Source organism: Pan troglodytes, chromosome 11, assembly GCF_028858775.2.
Source record: "Pan troglodytes isolate AG18354 chromosome 11, NHGRI_mPanTro3-v2.0_pri, whole genome shotgun sequence".
In the NCBI taxonomy this organism is placed as follows: domain Eukaryota; kingdom Metazoa; phylum Chordata; class Mammalia; order Primates; family Hominidae; genus Pan; species Pan troglodytes.
In genome coordinates this window covers 53,428,806-53,450,693 of record NC_072409.2, presented here as the reverse complement: position 1 = coordinate 53,450,693, position 21,888 = coordinate 53,428,806, and positions in this window count along the sequence as shown.

Genomic DNA, 21,888 nt, shown 5'->3' with positions numbered 1-21,888 from the left:
GTTAGAAACACTCTTTTTTTCGAATCTGCAAGTGGATATTTCCATAGAACTGAGGATTTCGTTGGAAGCGGGATTACAGTTAAAAAGTAGACAGCAGCATTGTCAGAAACTTCTTTGTGACGTTTGCATTCAAGTCACAGAGTTGAACATTCCGTTTCATAAAGCAGGCGTGAAACAGTCATTTTGTAGTATGTGGATGTATACATTTGGAATGCTTTCAGGCATATGTTTAAAAACGAAGTATCTTCCCATGAAAACTAGACAGAAGCATTCTCAGAATCATGTTTGTGTTGTGTGTACTCAACAAACAGAGGTGAACCTTTCTTTTGATAGAGTACTTTTGAAACACTCTTTTTGTAGAATGTGCAAGTGAATATTTGGATAGCTTTGAGGATTTCTTTGGAAACGGGAATATCTTCATAGAAAATCTAGACAGAAGCATTCTCAGAAACACTTTGTGATGTTTACATTCAAGTCCCACAGTTGAACATTCCCTTTCATAGAGAAGGTTTAAAACACTCTTTTTGTAGTATCTAGATGTGGACATTTTGAGCGCTTGGGGGCCTATGGTGAAAAAGGAACTATCTTCCCATTAAAACGAGATAGAAGCAATCTCAGAAACTTGTTTATGCTGTATCTACTGAAGTAACAGTGTTGAACCTATCTATTGGTAGAGCAGGTTTCAAAAATTCTTTTGTGGAAACTGCAAGTGGATATTTGGATACATTTGAGGATTTCGTTGGCAACGGAATTACATATAAAAACCAGACAGCAGCATTCTCAGAAACTTCTTTGTGAAATATGCATTCAAGTCAGAGAGTTGAGCATTCTGTTTCACAGAGCAGGTTTGAAACACTCTTTTTGTAGTATCTGGAAGTGGACACTTGGAACGCTTTCAGGCCTACGGTTAAAAAGGAAATATATTCCCATAAAAACAAGACAGAAACATTCTCAGAAACTTATTTGTGATGTGTGTCCTCCACTAACAGACTTGAACCTGTCTTTTCATACAGCAGTTTGGAAACACTCTTTTTGTAGAATCTGCAAGTGGACATTTGGATAACTTTGAGGATTTCGTTGGAAACGGGATTACATATAAAAAGTGGACAGCAGCCGTCTCAGAAACTTCTTTGTGATGTTTGCATTCAGGTCACAGAGTTGAACATTCCCTGTCATAGAGCAGGTTTGAAACACTCTTTTTGTAGTATCTGGAAGCGGACATTTCCAACGCTTTCTGGACTACTGTGAAGAAGGAAGTATCTTCCCATAAAAAGAAGACAGAAGCATTCTCAGAAACTTATTTCTGATGTGTGTCCTCAACTAACGGACTTGAACCTTTCTTTTTATAGAGCACGTTTGAACCACTCTTTTCGTTGTATCTGCAAGTGGATATTTGGATAGCTTTGACGATTTCGTTGGAAACGGGAATATTTCCCTATAAAATCTAGACAGAAGCATTCTCAGAAACGTCTTTGTGATGTTTGCATTCAAGTCACAGAGTTGAACATTCCCTTTCATAGAGCAGGTTTGTAACACTCTTTTTGTAGTATCTGGAAGTGGACATTTGGAACGGTATCAGGCATAGGGTTAAAAAGGATATATCTTCCCATAAATACAACACAGAAGCATTCTCAGAAACTTATTTGTGATGTGTGTCCTTAACTAACAGACTTGAAACTTTCTTTTGATACAGCAGCTTTTAAACACTCTTCTTGTAGAATCTGCAAATGGGTATTTGGATAGCTCTGAGGATTTCGTTGGAAACGGGATTACATATAAAAAGTAGACAGCAGCATTCTCAGTAACTTCTTTGTGATGTTTCCATTCAAGTCACAGAGTTCAACTGTCCCTTTCATTGCACAGGTTTGAAACACTCTTTTTGTGGTATCTGGAAGTGGGCACTTGGATCGCTTTGAGGCCTATGGTGAAAAAGGAAATATCTTCTCATAAAAACCAGACAGAAACATTCTCAGAAACTTATTTGTTATGTGTGTCCACCACTAACAGACTTGAAACTGTGTTTTCATACAGCCGTTTGGAAACACTCTTTTTGTAGAATCTCCAAGTGGACATTTGGATAGCTTTGAGGATTTCGTTGGAAGCGGGATAACAGATAAAAAGTGGACAGCAGCATTCTCAGAACTTCTTTTTGACGTTTGCATTCAAGTCACAGAGTTGAACATTCCCTGTCATAGAGCAGGTTTGAAATACTCTTTTTGTAGTAACTGGAAGTGGACATTTCCAAGGCTGTCTTGCCTACGGCGAAGAAGGAAATATCTTCCCATAAAAACAAGACAGAAACATTCTCAGAAACTTATTTCTCGTGTGTGCCCTCAACTAACGGACTTGAACCTTTCTTTTTATGGAGCACGTTTGAAACACTCTTTTTGTTGTGTCTGCAAGTGGATATTTGGATAGCTTTGACGATTTCATTGGAAACGGGAATATCTTCCTGTAAAATCTAGACAGAAGCATTGTCAGAAACTTCTTTGTGATGTTTCCATTGGAGTCAGAGAGTTGAACATTCCCTTTCATAGAGCAGGTTTGAAATACTCTTTTTGTAGGATCTGGAAGTGGACATTTGCAGCGCTTTGTGGCCTATGGTAAAAAAGGAAATATCCTCCCACAAAAATGAGATAGAAGCAATCTCAGAAAGTTGTTTATGCTCCATCTACAAAACTAACATTGTTGAACCTTTCTATTGATAGAGCAGGTGTGAAACACTCTTTTTTTGGAATCTGCAAGAGGATATTTCTATAGAACCGAGGATTTCGTTGGAAGCGGGAATACAGACAAATAGTAGACAGCAGCATTCTGAGAAACTTCTTTGTGATGTTTCCATTCAAGTCACAGAGTTGAACATTGCCTTTCATAGAGTAGGTTCGAAACACTCTTTTTGTAGTATGTGGAAGTGGACATTTGGAACGGTATCAGGCGTATGGTTAAAAAGGAAATATCGTCCCATAAAAACAAGATGGAAGCATTCTCAGAAACTTATTTGTGTTGTGTGTCCTCAGCTAACAGACTTGAACCTTTCTTTTGATATAGCAGTTTTGAAACACTCTTTTTGTAGAATGTGCAAGTGGATATTTCGATAGCTTTGAGGATTTCGTTGGAAACGGGAATATCTTCATAGAAAATCTAGACAGAAGCATTCTCAGAAACACTTTGTGATGTTTACATTCAAGTCCCAGAGTTGAACATTCCCTTTCATAGAGCAGGTTTAAAACACTCTTTTTGTAGTATCTAGATGTGGATATTTTGAGCGCTTGGGGGCCTATGGCGAAAAAGGAAATATCTTCCCATTAAAACGAGACAGAAGCAATCTCAGAAACTTGTTTATGCTGTATCTACTGAAGTAACAGTGTTGAACCTATCTATCGGTAGAGCAGGTTTGAAAGACACTTTTTTTGGAATCTGCAAGTGGATATTTGGATACATTTGAGGATTTTGTTGGAACTGGAATTACATATAAAAACTAGACAGCAGCATTCTCAGAAACTTCTTTGTGATGTTTGCATTCAAGTCAGACAGTTGAGCATTTCGTTTCATACAGCAGGTTTGAAACCCTCTTTTTGTAGTATCTGGAAGTGGACACTTGGAAAGCTTTCAGGCCTACAGTTAAAAAGGACATATCTTCCCAAAAGAACAAGACAGAAGCATTCTCAGAAACTTATTTGTGATGTGTGTCCTCCACTAACAGACTTGAACCTGTCTTCTCATAGAGCAGTTTGGAAACAGTCTTTTTGTAGAGTCTGTAAGTGAACATTTGGATAGCTTTGAGGATTTCGTTGAAAACGGGATTACGTATAAAAAGTAGGCAGCAACATTCTCAGAATCATGTTTGTGATGTTTGCATTCAAGTCACAGAGTTGAACATTCCCTTTCATAGAGCAGGTTTGAAACATTCTTTTTGTCGTATCTAGAAATGGACATTTTGAGCGCTTGGATGCGAAAGGTGAAAAAGGAAATATCTTCCCATGAAAACGAGATAGAAACAATCTCAGAAACTTGTTTCTGCTGTATCTACTCAAGTAGGAGTGTTGAAGCTATCTATTGGTAGATCAGGTTTGAAACACTCTTTTTTTGGAATCTGCAAGTGGATATTTGGATACATGGGAGGATTTCGTTGGAAACGGAAATACATATAAAAACTAGACAGCAGCATTCTCAGAAACACCTTTGTGATGTTTACATTCAAGTCACAGAATTGAACATTCCCTTTCATAGAGCAGGTTTGAAACACTCTTTTTGTAGTATCTAGAAGTGGACATTTTGAGCGCTTGGAGGCCTACGGTGTAAAAGGAAACATCTTCCCGTGTAAACGAGATAGAAGCAATCTCAGAAACTTGTGTATGCTGTATCTACTGAAGTAACAGTGTTGAACCTATCTATCGGTAGAGCAGGTTAGAAACACTCTTTTTTTCGAATCTGCAAGTGGATATTTCCATAGAACTGAGGATTTCGTTGGAAGCGGGATTACAGTTAAAAAGTAGACAGCAGCATTGTCAGAAACTTCTTTGTGACGTTTGCATTCAAGTCACAGAGTTGAACATTCCGTTTCATAAAGCAGGCGTGAAACAGTCATTTTGTAGTATGTGGATGTATACATTTGGAATGCTTTCAGGCATATGTTTAAAAACGAAGTATCTTCCCATGAAAACTAGACAGAAGCATTCTCAGAATCATGTTTGTGTTGTGTGTACTCAACAAACAGAGGTGAACCTTTCTTTTGATAGAGTACTTTTGAAACACTCTTTTTGTAGAATGTGCAAGTGAATATTTGGATAGCTTTGAGGATTTCTTTGGAAACGGGAATATCTTCATAGAAAATCTAGACAGAAGCATTCTCAGAAACACTTTGTGATGTTTACATTCAAGTCCCAGAGTTGAACATTCCCTTTCATAGAGAAGGTTTAAAACACTCTTTTTGTAGTATCTAGATGTGGACATTTTGAGCGCTTGGGGGCCTATGGTGAAAAAGGAAATATCTTCCCATTAAAACGAGATAGAAGCAATCTCAGAAACTTGTTTATGCTGTATCTACTGAAGTAACAGTGTTGAACCTATCTATTGGTAGAGCAGGTTTCAAAAATTCTTTTGTGGAAACTGCAAGTGGATATTTGGATACATTTGAGGATTTCGTTGGCAACGGAATTACATATAAAAACCAGACAGCAGCATTCTCAGAAACTTCTTTGTGAAATATGCATTCAAGTCAGAGAGTTGAGCATTCTGTTTCACAGAGCAGGTTTGAAACACTCTTTTTGTAGTATCTGGAAGTGGACACTTGGAACGCTTTCAGGTCTACGGTTAAAAAGGAAATATATTCCCATAAAAACAAGACAGAAACATTCTCAGAAACTTATTTGTGATGTGTGTCCTCCACTAACAGACTTGAACCTGTCTTTTCATACAGCAGTTTGGAAACACTCTTTTTGTAGAATCTGCAAGTGGACATTTGGATAACTTTGAGGATTTCGTTGGAAACGGGATTACATATAAAAAGTGGACAGCAGCCGTCTCAGAAACTTCTTTGTGATGTTTGCATTCAGGTCACAGAGTTGAACATTCCCTGTCATAGAGCAGGTTTGAAACACTCTTTTTGTAGTATCTGGAAGCGGACATTTCCAACGCTTTCTGGACTACTGTGAAGAAGGAAGTATCTTCCCATAAAAAGAAGACAGAAGCATTCTCAGAAACTTATTTCTGATGTGTGTCCTCAACTAACGGACTTGAACCTTTCTTTTTATAGAGCACGTTTGAACCACTCTTTTCGTTGTATCTGCAAGTGGATATTTGGATAGCTTTGACGATTTCGTTGGAAACGGGAATATTTCCCTATAAAATCTAGACAGAAGCATTCTCAGAAACGTCTTTGTGATGTTTGCATTCAAGTCACAGAGTTGAACATTCCCTTTCATAGAGCAGGTTTGTAACACTCTTTTTGTAGTATCTGGAAGTGGACATTTGGAACGGTATCAGGCATAGGGTTAAAAAGGATATATCTTCCCATAAATACAACACAGAAGCATTCTCAGAAACTTATTTGTGATGTGTGTCCTTAACTAACAGACTTGAAACTTTCTTTTGATACAGCAGCTTTTAAACACTCTTCTTGTAGAATCTGCAAATGGGTATTTGGATAGCTCTGAGGATTTCGTTGGAAACGGGATTACATATAAAAAGTAGACAGCAGCATTCTCAGTAACTTCTTTGTGATGTTTCCATTCAAGTCACAGAGTTCAACTGTCCCTTTCATTGCACAGGTTTGAAACACTCTTTTTGTGGTATCTGGAAGTGGGCACTTGGATCGCTTTGAGGCCTATGGTGAAAAAGGAAATATCTTCTCATAAAAACCAGACAGAAACATTCTCAGAAACTTATTTGTTATGTGTGTCCACCACTAACAGACTTGAAACTGTGTTTTCATACAGCCGTTTGGAAACACTCTTTTTGTAGAATCTCCAAGTGGACATTTGGATAGCTTTGAGGATTTCGTTGGAAGCGGGATAACAGATAAAAAGTGGACAGCAGCATTCTCAGAACTTCTTTTTGACGTTTGCATTCAAGTCACAGAGTTGAACATTCCCTGTCATAGAGCAGGTTTGAAATACTCTTTTTGTAGTAACTGGAAGTGGACATTTCCAAGGCTGTCTTGCCTACGGCGAAGAAGGAAATATCTTCCCATAAAAACAAGACAGAAACATTCTCAGAAACTTATTTCTCGTGTGTGCCCTCAACTAACGGACTTGAACCTTTCTTTTTATGGAGCACGTTTGAAACACTCTTTTTGTTGTGTCTGCAAGTGGATATTTGGATAGCTTTGACGATTTCATTGGAAACGGGAATATCTTCCTGTAAAATCTAGACAGAAGCATTGTCAGAAACTTCTTTGTGATGTTTCCATTGGAGTCAGAGAGTTGAACATTCCCTTTCATAGAGCAGGTTTGAAATACTCTTTTTGTAGGATCTGGAAGTGGACATTTGCAGCGCTTTGTGGCCTATGGTAAAAAAGGAAATATCCTCCCACAAAAATGAGATAGAAGCAATCTCAGAAAGTTGTTTATGCTCCATCTACAAAACTAACATTGTTGAACCTTTCTATTGATAGAGCAGGTGTGAAACACTCTTTTTTTGGAATCTGCAAGAGGATATTTTTATAGAACCGAGGATTTCGTTGGAAGCGGGATTACAGACAAATAGTAGACAGCAGCATTCTGAGAAACTTCTTTGTGATGTTTCCATTCAAGTCACAGAGTTGAACATTGCCTTTCATAGAGTAGGTTTGAAACACTCTCTTTGTGGTATGTGGAAGTGGACATTTGGAACGGTATCAGGCGTATGGTTAAAAAGGAAATATCGTCCCATAAAAACAAGATGGAAGCATTCTCAGAAACTTATTTGTGTTGTGTGTCCTCAGCTAACAGACTTGAACCTTTCTTTTGATATAGCAGTTTTGAAACACTCTTTTTGTAGAATGTGCAAGTGGATATTTCGATAGCTTTGAGGATTTCGTTGGAAACGGGAATATCTTCATAGAAAATCTAGACAGAAGCATTCTCAGAAACACTTTGTGATGTTTACATTCAAGTCCCAGAGTTGAACATTCCCTTTCATAGAGCAGGTTTAAAACACTCTTTTTGTAGTATCTAGATGTGGACATTTTGAGCGCTTGGGGGCCTATGGCGAAAAAGGAAATATCTTCCCATTAAAACGAGACAGAAGCAATCTCAGAAACTGGTTTATGCTGTATCTACTGAAGTTACAGTGTTGAACCTATCTATCGGTAGAGCAGGTTTGAAAGACACTTTTTTTGGAATCTGCAAGTGGATATTTGGATACATTTGAGGATTTTGTTGGAACTGGAATTACATATAAAAACTAGACAGCAGCATTCTCAGAAACTTCTTTGTGATGTTTGCATTCAAGTCAGACAGTTGAGCATTCCGTTTCATACAGCAGGTTTGAAACCCTCTTTTTGTAGTATCTGGAAGTGGACACTTGGAAAGCTTTCAGGCCTACAGTTAAAAAGGACATATCTTCCCAAAAGAACAAGACAGAAGCATTCTCAGAAACTTATTTGTGATGTGTGTCCTCCACTAACAGACTTGAACCTGTCTTCTCATAGAGCAGTTTGGAAACAGTCTTTTTGTAGACTCTGTAAGTGGACATTTGGATAGCTTTGAGGATTTCGTTGAAAACGGGATTACGTATAAAAAGTAGGCAGCAACATTCTCAGAAACATGTTTGTGATGTTTGCATTCAAGTCACAGAGTTGAACATTCCCTTTCATAGAGAGGTTTGAAACATTCTTTTTGTCGTATCTAGAAATGGACATTTTGAGCGCTTGGATGCGAAAGGTGAAAAAGGAAATATCTTCCCATGAAAACGAGATAGAAACAATCTCAGAAACTTGTTTCTGCTGTATCTACTGAAGTAGGAGTGTTGAAGCTATCTATTGGTAGATCAGGTTTGAAACACTCTTTTTTTGGAATCTGCAAGTGGATATTTGGATACATGGGAGGATTTCGTTGGAAACGGAAATACATATAAAAACTAGACAGCAGCATTCTCAGAAACACCTTTGTGATGTTTACATTCAAGTCACAGAATTGAACATTCCCTTTCATAGAGCAGGTTTGAAACACTCTTTTTGTAGTATCTAGAAGTGGACATTTTGAGCGCTTGGAGGCCTACGGTGTAAAAGGAAACATCTTCCCGTGTAAACGAGATAGAAGCAATCTCAGAAACTTGTGTATGCTGTATCTACTGAAGTAACAGTGTTGAACCTATCTATCGGTAGAGCAGGTTAGAAACACTCTTTTTTTCGAATCTGCAAGTGGATATTTCCATAGAACTGAGGATTTCGTTGGAAGCGGGATTACAGTTAAAAAGTAGACAGCAGCATTGTCAGAAACTTCTTTGTGACGTTTGCATTCAAGTCACAGAGTTGAACATTCCGTTTCATAAAGCAGGCGTGAAACAGTCATTTTGTAGTATGTGGATGTATACATTTGGAATGCTTTCAGGCATATGTTTAAAAACGAAGTATCTTCCCATGAAAACTAGACAGAAGCATTCTCAGAATCATGTTTGTGTTGTGTGTACTCAACAAACAGAGGTGAACCTTTCTTTTGATAGAGTACTTTTGAAACACTCTTTTTGTAGAATGTGCAAGTGAATATTTGGATAGCTTTGAGGATTTCTTTGGAAACGGGAATATCTTCATAGAAAATCTAGACAGAAGCATTCTCAGAAACACTTTGTGATGTTTACATTCAAGTCCCAGAGTTGAACATTCCCTTTCATAGAGAAGGTTTAAAGCACTCTTTTTGTAGTATCTAGATGTGGACATTTTGAGCGCTTGGGGGCCTATGGTGAAAAAGGAAATATCTTCCCATTAAAACGAGATAGAAGCAATCTCAGAAACTTGTTTATGCTGTATCTACTGAAGTAACAGTGTTGAACCTATCTATTGGTAGAGCAGGTTTCAAAAATTCTTTTGTGGAAACTGCAAGTGGATATTTGGATACATTTGAGGATTTCGTTGGCAACGGAATTACATATAAAAACCAGACAGCAGCATTCTCAGAAACTTCTTTGTGAAATATGCATTCAAGTCAGAGAGTTGAGCATTCCGTTTCACAGAGCAGGTTTGAAACACTCTTTTTGTAGTATCTGGAAGTGGACACTTGGAACGCTTTCAGGCCTACGGTTAAAAAGGAAATATATTCCCATAAAAACAAGACAGAAACATTCTCAGAAACTTATTTGTGATGTGTGTCCTCCACTAACAGACTTGAACCTGTCTTTTCATACAGCAGTTTGGAAACACTCTTTTTGTAGAATCTGCAAGTGGACATTTGGATAACTTTGAGGATTTCGTTGGAAACGGGATTACATATAAAATGTGGACAGCAGCAGTCTCAGAAACTTCTTTGTGATGTTTGCATTCAGGTCACAGAGTTGAACATTCCCTGTCATAGAGCAGGTTTGAAACACTCTTTTTGTAGTATCTGGAAGTGGACATTTCCAACGCTTTCTGGACTACTGTGGAGAAGGAAGTATCTTCCCATAAAAACAAGACAGAAGCATTCTCAGAAACTTATTTCTGATGTGTGTCCTCAACTAACGGACTTGAACCTTTCTTTTTATAGAGCACGTTTGAACCACTCTTTTCGTTGTATCTGCAAGTGGATATTTGGATAGCTTTGACGATTTCGTTGGAAACGGGAATATTTCCCTATAAAATCTAGACAGAAGCATTCTCAGAAACGTCTTTGTGATGTTTGCATTCAAGTCACAGAGTTGAACATTCCCTTTCATAGAGCAGGTTTGTAACACTCTTTTTGTAGTATCTGGAAGTGGACATTTGGAACGGTATCAGGCATAGGGTTAAAAAGGATATATCTTCCCATAAATACAACACAGAAGCATTCTCAGAAACTTATTTGTGATGTGTGTCCTTAACTAACAGACTTGAAACTTTCTTTTGATACAGCAGCTTTTAAACACTCTTCTTGTAGAATCTGCAAATGGGTATTTGGATAGCTCTGAGGATTTCGTTGGAAACGGGATTACATATAAAAAGTAGACAGCAGCATTCTCAGTAACTTCTTTGTGATGTTTCCATTCAAGTCACAGAGTTCAACTGTCCCTTTCATTGCACAGGTTTGAAACACTCTTTTTGTGGTATCTGGAAGTGGGCACTTGGATCGCTTTGAGGCCTATGGTGAAAAAGGAAATATCTTCTCATAAAAACCAGACAGAAACATTCTCAGAAACTTATTTGTTATGTGTGTCCACCACTAACAGACTTGAAACTGTGTTTTCATACAGCCGTTTGGAAACACTCTTTTTGTAGAATCTCCAAGTGGACATTTGGATAGCTTTGAGGATTTCGTTGGAAGCGGGATAACAGATAAAAAGTGGACAGCAGCATTCTCAGAACTTCTTTTTGACGTTTGCATTCAAGTCACAGAGTTGAACATTCCCTGTCATAGAGCAGGTTTGAAATACTCTTTTTGTAGTATCTGGAAGTGGACATTTCCAAGGCTGTCTTGCCTACGGCGAAGAAGGAAATATCTTCCCATAAAAACAAGACAGAAACATTCTCAGAAACTTATTTCTCGTGTGTGCCCTCAACTAACGGACTTGAACCTTTCTTTTTATGGAGCATGTTTGAAACACTCTTTTTGTTGTGTCTGCAAGTGGATATTTGGATTGCTTTGACGATTTCATTGGAAACGGGAATATCTTCCTGTAAAATCTAGACAGAAGCATTGTCAGAAACTTCTTTGTGATGTTTCCATTGGAGTCAGAGAGTTGAACATTCCCTTTCATAGAGCAGGTTTGAAATACTCTTTTTGTAGGATCTGGAAGTGGACATTTGCAGCGCTTTGTGGCCTATGGTAAAAAAGGAAATATCCTCCCACAAAAATGAGATAGAAGCAATCTCAGAAAGTTGTTTATGCTCCATCTACAAAACTAACATTGTTGAACCTTTCTATTGATAGAGCAGGTGTGAAACACTCTTTTTTTGGAATCTGCAAGAGGATATTTCTATAGAACCGAGGATTTCGTTGGAAGCGGGATTACAGACAAATAGTAGACAGCAGCATTCTGAGAAACTTCTTTGTGATGTTTCCATTCAAGTCACAGAGTTGAACATTGCCTTTCATAGAGTAGGTTTGAAACACTCTTTTTGTAGTATGTGGAAGTGGACATTTGGAACGGTATCAGGCGTATGGTTAAAAAGGAAATATCGTCCCATAAAAACAAGATGGAAGCATTCTCAGAAACTTATTTGTGTTGTGTGTCCTCAGCTAACAGACTTGAACCTTTCTTTTGATATAGCAGTTTTGAAACACTCTTTTTGTAGAATGTGCAAGTGGATATTTCGATAGCTTTGAGGATTTCGTTGGAAACGGGAATATCTTCATAGAAAATCTAGACAGAAGCATTCTCAGAAACACTTTGTGATGTTTACATTCAAGTCCCAGAGTTGAACATTCCCTTTCATAGAGCAGGTTTAAAACACTCTTTTTGTAGTATCTAGATGTGGACATTTTGAGCGCTTGGGGGCCTATGGCGAAAAAGGAAATATCTTCCCATTAAAACGAGACAGAAGCAATCTCAGAAACTGGTTCATGCTGTATCTACTGAAATAACAGTGTTGAACCTATCTATCGGTAGAGCAGGTTTGAAAGACACTTTTTTTGGAATCTGCAAGTGGATATTTGGATACATTTGAGGATTTTGTTGGAACTGGAATTACATATAAAAACTAGACAGCAGCATTCTCAGAAACTTCTTTGTGATGTTTCCATTCAAGTCACAGAGTTGAACATTGCCTTTCATAGAGTAGGTTTGAAACACTCTTTTTGTAGTATGTGGAAGTGGACATTTGGAACGGTATCAGGCGTATGGTTAAAAAGGAAATATCGTCCCATAAAAACAAGATGGAAGCATTCTCAGAAACTTATTTGTGTTGTGTGTCCTCAGCTAACAGACTTGAACCTTTCTTTTGATATAGCAGTTTTGAAACACTCTTTTTGTAGAATGTGCAAGTGGATATTTCGATAGCTTTGAGGATTTCGTTGGAAACGGGAATATCTTCATAGAAAATCTAGACAGAAGCATTCTCAGAAACACTTTGTGATGTTTACATTCAAGTCCCAGAGTTGAACATTCCCTTTCATAGAGCAGGTTTAAAACACTCTTTTTGTAGTATCCAGATGTGGACATTTTGAGCGCTTGGGGGCCTATGGCGAAAAAGGAAATATCTTCCCATTAAAACGAGACAGAAGCAATCTCAGAAACTTGTTTATGCTGTATCTACTGAAGTAACAGTGTTGAACCTATCTATCGGTAGAGCAGGTTTGAAAGACACTTTTTTTGGAATCTGCAAGTGGATATTTGGATACATTTGAGGATTTTGTTGGAACTGGAATTACATATCAAAACTAGACAGCAGCATTCTCAGAAACTTCTTTGTGATGTTTGCATTCAAGTCAGACAGTTGAGCATTCCGTTTCATACAGCAGGTTTGAAACACTCTTTTTGTAGTATCTGGAAGTGGACACTTGGAAAGCTTTCAGGCCTACAGTTAAAAAGGACATATCTTCCCAAAAGAACAAGACAGAAGCATTCTCAGAAACTTATTTGTGATGTGTGTCCTCCACTAACAGACTTGAACCTGTCTTCTCATAGAGCAGTTTGGAAACAGTCTTTTTGTAGACTCTGTAAGTGGACATTTGGATAGCTTTGAGGATTTCGTTGAAAACGGGATTACGTATAAAAAGTAGGCAGCAACATTCTCAGAAACATGTTTGTGATGTTTGCATTCAAGTCACAGAGTTGAACATTCCCTTTCATAGAGCAGGTTTGAAACATTCTTTTTGTCGTATCTAGAAATGGACATTTTGAGCGCTTGGATGCGAAAGGTGAAAAAGGAAATATCTTCCCATGAAAACGAGATAGAAACAATCTCAGAAACTTGTTTCTGCTGTATCTACTGAAGTAAGAGTGTTGAAGCTATCTATTGGTAGATCAGGTTTGAAACACTCTTTTTTTGGAATCTGCAAGTGGATATTTGGATACATGGGAGGATTTCGTTGGAAACGGAAATACATATAAAAACTAGACAGCAGCATTCTCAGAAACACCTTTGTGATGTTTACATTCAAGTCACAGAATTGAACATTCCCTTTCATAGAGCAGGTTTGAAACACTCTTTTTGTAGTATCTAGAAGTGGACATTTTGAGCGCTTGGAGGCCTACGGTGTAAAAGGAAACATCTTCCCATGTAAACGAGATAGAAGCAATCTCAGAAACTTGTTTATGCTGTATCTACTGAAGTAGCAGTGTTGAACCTATCTATCGGTAGAGCAGGTTAGAAACACTCTTTTTTTCGAATCTGCAAGTGGATATTTCCATAGAACTGAGGATTTCGTTGGAAGCGGGATTACAGTTAAAAAGTAGACAGCAGCATTGTCAGAAACTTCTTTGTGACGTTTGCATTCAAGTCACAGAGTTGAACATTCCGTTTCATAAAGCAGGTGTGAAACAGTCATTTTGTAGTATGTGGATGTATACATTTGGAATGCTTTCAGGCATATGTTTAAAAACGAAGTATCTTCCCATGAAAACTAGACAGAAGCATTCTCAGAATCATGTTTGTGTTGTGTGTACTCAACAAACAGAGGTGAACCTTTCTTTTGATAGAGTACTTTTGAAACACTCTTTTTGTAGAATGTGCAAGTGAATATTTGGATAGCTTTGAGGATTTCTTTGGAAACGGGAATATCTTCATAGAAAATCTAGACAGAAGCATTCTCAGAAACACTTTGTGATGTTTACATTCAAGTCCCAGAGTTGAACATTCCCTTTCATAGAGAAGGTTTAAAACACTCTTTTTGTAGTATCTAGATGTGGACATTTTGAGCGCTTGGGGGCCTATGGTGAAAAAGGAACTATCTTCCCATTAAAACGAGATAGAAGCAATCTCAGAAACTTGTTTATGCTGTATCTACTGAAGTAACAGTGTTGAACCTATCTACTGGTAGAGCAGGTTTCAAAAATTCTTTTGTGGAAACTGCAAGTGGATATTTGGATACATTTGAGGATTTCGTTGGCAACGGAATTACATATAAAAACCAGACAGCAGCATTCTCAGAAACTTCTTTGTGAAATATGCATTCAAGTCAGAGAGTTGAGCATTCCGTTCCACAGAGCAGGTTTGAAACACTCTTTTTGTAGTATCTGGAAGTGGACACTTGGAACGATTTCAGGCCTACGGTTAAAAAGGAAATATATTCCCATAAAAACAAGACAGAAACATTCTCAGAAACGTATTTGTGATGTGTGTCCTCCACTAACAGACTTGAACCTGTGTTTTCATACAGCAGTTTGGAAACACTCTTTTTGTAGAATCTGCAAGTGGACATTTGGATATCTTTGAGGATTTCGTTGGAAACGGGATTACATATAAAAAGTGGACAGCAGCAGTCTCAGAAACTTCTTTGTGATGTTTGCATTCAGGTCACAGAGTTGAACATTCCGTGTCATAGAGCAGGTTTGAAACACTCTTTTTGTAGTATCTGGAAGTGGACATTTCCAACGCTTTCTGGACTACTGTGGAGAAGGAAGCATCTTCCCATAAAAACAAGACAGAAGCATTCTCAGAAACTTATTTCTGATGTGTGTCCTCAACTAACGGACTTGAACCTTTCTTTTTATAGAGCACGTTTGAACCACTCTTTTCGTTGTATCTGCAAGTGGATATTTGGATAGCTTTGACGATTTCGTTGGAAACGGGAATATTTCCCTATAAAATCTAGACAGAAGCATTCTCAGAAACGTCTTTGTGATGTTTGTATTCAAGTCACAGAGTTGAACATTCCCTTTCATAGAGCAGGTTTGTAACACTCTTTTTGTAGTATCTGGAAGTGGACATTTGGAACGGTATCAGGCATAGGGTTAAAAAGGATATATCTTCCCATAAATACAACACAGAAGCATTCGCAGAAACTTATTTGTGATGTGTGTCCTTAACTAACAGACTTGAAACTTTCTTTTGATACAGCAGCTTTTAAACACTCTTCTTGTAGAATCTGCAAATGGGTATTTGGATAGCTCTGAGGATTTCGTTGGAAACGGGATTACATATAAAAAGTAGACAGCAGCATTCTCAGTAACTTCTTTGTGATGTTTCCATTCAAGTCACAGAGTTGAACTGTCCCTTTCATTGCACAGGTTTGAAACACTCTTTTTGTGGTATCTGGAAGTGGGCACTTGGATCGCTTTGAGGCCTATGGTGAAAAAGGAAATATCTTCTCATAAAAACCAGACAGAAACATTCTCAGAAACTTATTTGTTATGTGTGTCCACCACTAACAGACTTGAAACTGTGTTTTCATACAGCCGTTTGGAAACACTCTTTTTGTAGGATCTCCAAGTGGACATTTGGATAGCTTTGAGGATTTCGTTGGAAGCGGGATAACAGATAAAAAGTGGACAGCAGCATTCTCAGAACTTCTTTTTGACGTTTGCATTCAAGTCACAGAGTTGAACATTCCCTGTCATAGAGCAGGTTTGAAATACTCTTTTTGTAGCATCTGGAAGTGGACATTTCCAAGGCTGTCTTGCCTACGGCGAAGAAGGAAATATCTTCCCATAAAAACAAGACAGAAACATTCTCAGAAACTTATTTCTCGTGTGTGCCCTCAACTAACGGACTTGAACTTTTCTTTTTTATGGAGCACGTTTGAAACACTCTTTTTGTTGTGTCTGCAAGTGGATATTTGGATAGCTTTGACGATTTCATTGGAAACGGGAATATCTTCCTGTAAAATCTAGACAGAAGCATTGTCAGAAACTTCTTTGTGATGTTTCCATTGGAGTCAGAGAGTTGAACATTCCCTTTCATAGAGCAGGTTTGAAATACTCTTTTTGTAGGATCTGGAAGTGGACATTTGCAGCGCTTTGTGGCCTATGGTAAAAAAGGAAATATCCTCCCACAAAAATGAGATAGAAGCAATCTCCGAAAGTTGTTTATGCTCCATCTACACAACTAACATTGTTGAACCTTTCTATTGATAGAGCAGGTGTGAAACACTCTTTTTTTGGAATCTGCAAGAGGATATTTCTATAGAACCGAGGATTTCGTTGGAAGCGGGATTACAGACAAATAGTAGACAGCAGCATTCTGAGAAACTTCTTTGTGATGTTTCCATTCAAGTCACAGAGTTGAACATTGCCTTTCATAGAGTAGGTTTGAAACACTCTTTTTGTAGTATGTGGAAGTGGACATTTGGAACGGTATCAGGCGTATGGTTAAAAAGGAAATATCGTCCCATAAAAACAAGATGGAAACATTCTCAGAAACTTATTTGTGTTGTGTGTCCTCAGCTAACAGACTTGAACCTTTCTTTTGATATAGCAGTTTTGAAACACTCTTTTTGTAGAATGTGCAAGTGGATATTTCGATAGCTTTGAGGATTTCGTTGGAAACGGGAATATCATCATAGAAAATCTAGACAGAAGCATTCTCAGAAACACTTTGTGATGTTTACATTCAAGTCCCAGAGTTGAACATTCCCTTTCATAGAGCAGGTTTAAAACACACTTTTTGTAGTATCTAGATGTGGACATTTTGAGCGCTTGGGGGCCTATGGCGAAAAAGGAAATATCTTCCCATTAAAACGAGACAGAAGCAATCTCAGAAACTTGTTCATGCTGTATCTACTGAAGTAACAGTGTTGAACCTATCTATCGGTAGAGCAGGTTTGAAAGACACTTTTTTTGGAATCTGCAAGTGGATATTTGGATACATTTGAGGATTTTGTTGGAACTGGAATTACATATAACAACTAGACAGCAGCATTCTCAGAAACTTCTTTGTGATGTTTCCATTCAAGTCACAGAGTTGAACATTGCCTTTCATAGAGTAGGTTTTAAACACTCTTTTTGTAGTATGTGGAAGTGGACATTTGGAACGGTATCAGGCGTATGGTTAAAAAGGAAATATCGTCCCATAAAAACAAGATGGAAGCATTGTCAGAAACTTATTTGTGTTGTGTGTCCTCAGCTAACAGACTGGAACCTTTCTTTTGATATAGCAGTTTTGAAACACTCTTTTTGTAGAATGTGCAAGTGGATATTTCGATAGCTTTGAGGATTTCGTTGGAAACGGGAATATCTTCATAGAAAATCTAGACAGAAGCATTCTCAGAAACACTTTGTGATGTTTACATTCAAGTCCCAGAGTTGAACATTCCCTTTCATAGAGCAGGTTTAAAACACTCTTTTTGTAGTATCTAGATGTGGACATTTTGAGCGCTTGGGGGCCTATGGCGAAAAAGGAAATATCTTCCCATTAAAACGAGACAGAAGCAATCTCAGAAACTGGTTTATGCTGTATCTACTGAAGTAACAGTGTTGAACCTATCTATCGGTAGAGCAGGTTTGAAAGACACTTTTTTTGGAATCTGCAAGTGGATATTTGGATACATTTGAGGATTTTGTTGGAACTGGAATTACATATAACAACTAGACAGCAGCATTCTCAGAAACTTCTTTGTGATGTTTGCATTCAAGTCAGACAGTTGAGCATTCCGTTTCATACAGCAGGTTTGAAACACTCTTTTTGTAGTATCTGGAAGTGGACACTTGGAAAGCTTTCAGGCCTACAGTTAAAAAGGACATATCTTCCCAAAAGAACAAGACAGAAGCATTCTCAGAAACTTATTTGTGATGTGTGTCCTCCACTAACAGACTTGAACCTGTCTTCTCATAGAGCAGTTTGGAAACAGTCTTTTTGTAGTCTCTGTAAGTGGACATTTGGATAGCTTTGAGGATTTCGTTGAAAACGGGATTACGTATAAAAAGTAGGCAGCAACATTCTCAGAAACATGTTTGTGATGTTTGCATTCAAGTCACAGAGTTGAACATTCCGTTTCATAAAGCAGGTGTGAAACAGTCATTTTGTAGTATGTGGATGTATACATTTGGAATGCTTTCAGGCATATGTTTAAAAACGAAGTATCTTCCCATGAAAACTAGACAGAAGCATTCTCAGAATCATGTTTGTGTTGTGTGTACTCAACAAACAGAGGTGAACCTTTCTTTTGATAGAGTACTTTTGAAACACTCTTTTTGTAGAATGTGCAAGTGAATATTTGGATAGCTTTGAGGATTTCTTTGGAAACGGGAATATCTTCATAGAAAATCTAGACAGAAGCATTCTCAGAAACACTTTGTGATGTTTACATTCAAGTCCCAGAGTTGAACATTCCCTTTCATAGAGAAGGTTTAAAACACTCTTTTTGTAGTATCTAGATGTGGACATTTTGAGCGCTTGGGGGCCTATGGTGAAAAAGGAACTATCTTCCCATTAAAACGAGATAGAAGCAATCTCAGAAACTTGTTTATGCTGTATCTACTGAAGTAACAGTGTTGAACCTATCTACTGGTAGAGCAGGTTTCAAAAATTCTTTTGTGGAAACTGCAAGTGGATATTTGGATACATTTGAGGATTTCGTTGGCAACGGAATTACATATAAAAACCAGACAGCAGCATTCTCAGAAACTTCTTTGTGAAATATGCATTCAAGTCAGAGAGTTGAGCATTCCGTTCCACAGAGCAGGTTTGAAACACTCTTTTTGTAGTATCTGGAAGTGGACACTTGGAACGATTTCAGGCCTACGGTTAAAAAGGAAATATATTCCCATAAAAACAAGACAGAAACATTCTCAGAAACGTATTTGTGATGTGTGTCCTCCACTAACAGACTTGAACCTGTGTTTTCATACAGCAGTTTGGAAACACTCTTTTTGTAGAATCTGCAAGTGGACATTTGGATATCTTTGAGGATTTCGTTGGAAACGGGATTACATATAAAAAGTGGACAGCAGCAGTCTCAGAAACTTCTTTGTGATGTTTGCATTCAGGTCACAGAGTTGAACATTCCGTGTCATAGAGCAGGTTTGAAACACTCTTTTTGTAGTATCTGGAAGTGGACATTTCCAACGCTTTCTGGACTACTGTGGAGAAGGAAGCATCTTCCCATAAAAACAAGACAGAAGCATTCTCAGAAACTTATTTCTGATGTGTGTCCTCAACTAACGGACTTGAACCTTTCTTTTTATAGAGCACGTTTGAACCACTCTTTTCGTTGTATCTGCAAGTGGATATTTGGATAGCTTTGACGATTTCGTTGGAAACGGGAATATTTCCCTATAAAATCTAGACAGAAGCATTCTCAGAAACGTCTTTGTGATGTTTGCATTCAAGTCACAGAGTTGAACATTCCCTTTCATAGAGCAGGTTTGTAACACTCTTTTTGTAGTATCTGGAAGTGGACATTTGGAACGGTATCAGGCATAGGGTTAAAAAGGATATATCTTCCCATAAATACAACACAGAAGCATTCGCAGAAACTTATTTGTGATGTGTGTCCTTAACTAACAGACTTGAAACTTTCTTTTGATACAGCAGCTTTTAAACACTCTTCTTGTAGAATCTGCAAATGGGTATTTGGATAGCTCTGAGGATTTCGTTGGAAACGGGATTACATATAAAAAGTAGACAGCAGCATTCTCAGTAACTTCTTTGTGATGTTTCCATTCAAGTCACAGAGTTGAACTGTCCCTTTCATTGCACAGGTTTGAAACACTCTTTTTGTGGTATCTGGAAGTGGGCACTTGGATCGCTTTGAGGCCTATGGTGAAAAAGGAAATATCTTCTCATAAAAACCAGACAGAAACATTCTCAGAAACTTATTTGTTATGTGTGTCCACCACTAACAGACTTGAAACTGTGTTTTCATACAGCCGTTTGGAAACACTCTTTTTGTAGGATCTCCAAGTGGACATTTGGATAGCTTTGAGGATTTCGTTGGAAGCGGGATAACAGATAAAAAGTGGACAGCAGCATTCTCAGAACTTCTTTTTGACGTTTGCATTCAAGTCACAGAGTTGAACATTCCCTGTCATAGAGCAGGTTTGAAATACTCTTTTTGTAGCATCTGGAAGTGGACATTTCCAAGGCTGTCTTGCCTACGGCGAAGAAGGAAATATCTTCCCATAAAAACAAGACAGAAACATTCTCAGAAACTTATTTCTCGTGTGTGCCCTCAACTAACGGACTTGAACTTTTCTTTTTTATGGAGCACGTTTGAAACACTCTTTTTGTTGTGTCTGCAAGTGGATATTTGGATAGCTTTGACGATTTCATTGGAAACGGGAATATCTTCCTGTAAAATCTAGACAGAAGCATTGTCAGAAACTTCTTTGTGATGTTTCCATTGGAGTCAGAGAGTTGAACATTCCCTTTCATAGAGCAGGTTTGAAATACTCTTTTTGTAGGATCTGGAAGTGGACATTTGCAGCGCTTTGTGGCCTATGGTAAAAAAGGAAATATCCTCCCACAAAAATGAGATAGAAGCAATCTCCGAAAGTTGTTTATGCTCCATCTACACAACTAACATTGTTGAACCTTTCTATTGATAGAGCAGGTGTGAAACACTCTTTTTTTGGAATCTGCAAGAGGATATTTCTATAGAACCGAGGATTTCGTTGGAAGCGGGATTACAGACAAATAGTAGACAGCAGCATTCTGAGAAACTTCTTTGTGATGTTTCCATTCAAGTCACAGAGTTGAACATTGCCTTTCATAGAGTAGGTTTGAAACACTCTTTTTGTAGTATGTGGAAGTGGACATTTGGAACGGTATCAGGCGTATGGTTAAAAAGGAAATATCGTCCCATAAAAACAAGATGGAAACATTCTCAGAAACTTATTTGTGTTGTGTGTCCTCAGCTAACAGACTTGAACCTTTCTTTTGATATAGCAGTTTTGAAACACTCTTTTTGTAGAATGTGCAAGTGGATATTTCGATAGCTTTGAGGATTTCGTTGGAAACGGGAATATCATCATAGAAAATCTAGACAGAAGCATTCTCAGAAACACTTTGTGATGTTTACATTCAAGTCCCAGAGTTGAACATTCCCTTTCATAGAGCAGGTTTAAAACACACTTTTTGTAGTATCTAGATGTGGACATTTTGAGCGCTTGGGGGCCTATGGCGAAAAAGGAAATATCTTCCCATTAAAACGAGACAGAAGCAATCTCAGAAACTTGTTCATGCTGTATCTACTGAAGTAACAGTGTTGAACCTATCTATCGGTAGAGCAGGTTTGAAAGACACTTTTTTTGGAATCTGCAAGTGGATATTTGGATACATTTGAGGATTTTGTTGGAACTGGAATTACATATAACAACTAGACAGCAGCATTCTCAGAAACTTCTTTGTGATGTTTCCATTCAAGTCACAGAGTTGAACATTGCCTTTCATAGAGTAGGTTTGAAACACTCTTTTTGTAG